This window comes from Charadrius vociferus, unplaced genomic scaffold (genome assembly GCF_000708025.1).
Source record: "Charadrius vociferus isolate BGI_N301 unplaced genomic scaffold, ASM70802v2 scaffold51, whole genome shotgun sequence".
Taxonomy (NCBI): Eukaryota; Metazoa; Chordata; class Aves; order Charadriiformes; family Charadriidae; genus Charadrius; species Charadrius vociferus.
In genome coordinates this window covers 1,832,892-1,835,877 of record NW_009646939.1, presented here as the reverse complement: position 1 = coordinate 1,835,877, position 2,986 = coordinate 1,832,892, and the positions used below count along the sequence as shown (strand labels likewise).

Genomic DNA, 2,986 nt, shown 5'->3' with positions numbered 1-2,986 from the left:
ATGTTCGTAGCTAGAAGGAAGAAATCACAAGAAAAGAAAATTGTAAATATCATTTGTAATTATGTAGAAACATGGCCAGAACAGTCTATGTACCAACACAAAAAAAAAAACAACAATAAGCCACCAGTTGTAAAGGAAGCAGTAAGAACTGCCACTGAGACACACCTTCTCCCAACACTGTCATTGGGTGGAATCTTTTTTGAATGACAAATTTGTATCTACAGCTGGCTGTTGTCCATTTTATAATAATATAAAAGGCATCACAGGACCAATGAACCATCTAATATACTGAGTACAGACTATGCTAAGGGCAATTCCCAATATAAGGCAGAATCTCAGTGTGCCCAGCAAAGCCAGAAGTGACTGCTTCGGTTACTTAACATGTGTCTGGCCACAGCTGGAAGACTTTTAGGGCAAATATAGTCATAGAACAAAGATGTACACATATACAAATATACATCCCCACGGACACAGTAACCCCAGACAGTGCAAAAAGCCTTTCTTAATACTTAGCCATTAAGTTGAACAAAATCTAATTCCTCCTTCAGACCAAGAACAGCTGCACGACTGAAATTAATGGATCTTTTTATGAAGACAGCTGTTAAATCAACATAAGGAGGATCACAAAACTCAGCACTGAATTTGGAGAATTGATGTTTTATTTTGTCTTTTACATCTGAGCTATCTGTTGTCCTGCAAAATAATGAAACACTAAACAGTAATGTTTCATTTCTCCTTTCTATCAAAATCAGTAATGAATTTGGAGAATTGATGTTTTGTCTTTTACATCCGAGCTATCTGTTGTCCTGCAAAATAATGAAACACTAAACAGCCACTGAAATAATCTGATCCTGACTCCCATTCGTTTATCAATTTAAACTGCAATACCTTCTTAAAGCATGGAGATACCAGAACAAATGTACGTGAGAAGTAGAGGAAAATATTTACGCATATGCAACTACAAGTAGCCAAAGACTATTTGACTCTGAAGCAAAACTATGCCACCTCCTGCTAGAGCCCTGACAGAACTCAGGGAGGCAAGCAGTGTCTGGTACTGTCAGTGTTTCCATGTTGACTGCAAACACTGTCGCTAAGGTGCAGTGTATGGCTGTAGCACTGTAGCGTGTATAATGTATGGTTGTAAAGACTCGGAAAGATGTGTATTCAGTGTGATCACCTTTTGAAAGGGGAATGACCAGAACTCACTGCTCACCTAATGCCATCAAGGACAAGGCTCTCTGTTTAATTAACAGCTGGGCAGTTTCCAGAGCATTCCTATTTGCTTCCTTGCTCCACCTCTCTAGCATATCACGCACCCTAATATTAGAAGTGCTGCAGGCAAAGCAGAAGAGGAGGCATTATGTTGTTAAATGTTTGACCATTCTTAAAAAGCAACTGCCATTACTCTTCCCTCCTTGTTCACTTCCATCTTTGAAAGTTAACAAGTACTTTTCAGTAAGCAAATAAAAGACATGCAGAAATCTTTATGTTCTATCCAGCAGGGTTCAAAAATAGGCTGCTGATTTCCACCTGTAATGAAGGGGAATAACCAACGTGTTTTCCTGTCATCTGTCACTTCATTTCTGGACCCAAGTCTACCAGCTCAGTTATCTGAAACGGCTGACTGATTTTTTTTTTTTGGAGTTCATATTCCTAAACCACAAGCTAATAAAGTTAAAAGAAGTCTTCCACAAGCTAATTTCTATGGCTGCACATAAATTGAAATAGAAAATATCCTTCTTCCAAACAATAATTTCTGATATCATGCTAACCATTATACAGCCAGAGGTACCAAAGAATAAGGAAAAAGCAGAGCAGCCTTTATATGTGGTAATATGCAGGTGATACCATAGGCCGTTGAAGGCTACAGCACAGTCACCTTTGCAGAGAAATCAGGTTGGCTACTGTTGCTGAGAATTTAGGGGCCAGTAGCTACGGTCAGAACACCTTTCCTGCAGCAGCAGCAGTCACTGTCATTACTTCTCCTGTCTTCCTGGAAGGAGTGGGAAAGTCAAACCCAATTTCCACGGCTCGCCTCTCTTTCCCCTCCTAGTGGTAAAACAAACTGGAGTCCTTCCTTGGCTTGTTTGCCTTGGAACAGCCAAATTCAATATTGCCTAAGTTGCTGAAAGGAGAAAGTGAGGTATGGAACACAGAGCCTGCCTCTGCTAGAGTATCATGGCTCTCTTTCAGATGGCTCAAGACATCATTATCTAGACCTACTGTGGAGGAACTGCTAATAGAATAGGTAAATCTACTGTAAATAGTAAGTTGCTAATACAATTTAGCACTGCTCACAGATAACAGAACACAGCACCAGGACAATGCTGGCCGGCAGCACCACACCACCCCTTCTTGTACACACAAGGGAAGTTCTTCTTCAAGTTACTCTAAAGACTCGGACAGGATCAGCACAGAAAGCTTCTCACAGCGCTTATTTCACCCCCCCACACATTGAGTATAACATGGCTGTTACAAGATTAAGCTTTTATTACTATACCTAATAAAAATAAAGCTTTTTGTCCTGTTCATGACAGCTTACCCAAAGGAATAATGACAACCATCCCGAACCATTACATCATGCTATTTGACATGGAGGAACAAAGTTGAGACAGAAGATGAAATGCTGCTCTCAGTCAGTCCTCCTCAACTCTACTGACCAGTTGAAAAAGCCTTAAGAAATGTCAAACATGGTGAATATTTCATCTTACTCTTAGATCAAGTCCTGCCTTAAGCTGTGCTAAAGATGGCAGGCTCTACCCTTGACTTAATTTTTCCTTCTTATTTAGAGAAAATGGCACTAAGTTAATGAAAAGGTGGGGCGCAACCAGAGACAAACAGAACCATCCACTTGTGTAAGTGGTCTTCAAAATAAGTAAGAGTCAGCCTATCTAATCCTATATAATTTAGTGCCCTGGTCAAAAGAGCAACTTTGCATTTTTATACTTTACATGAGAATAAAAAATAAAAATTCTCAACTTTTTTT

At 39.7% G+C, this 2,986-nt stretch overlaps 1 protein-coding gene across 1 annotated transcript in view; it reads right to left on the bottom strand.

Moving 5' to 3' along the window:
• Window positions 1–2,986, bottom strand: part of FYCO1 (FYVE and coiled-coil domain containing 1) — a 45,910-nt gene that overhangs the window by 39,864 nt on the left and 3,060 nt on the right. The gene's annotated exons all lie outside the window — the stretch shown is intronic.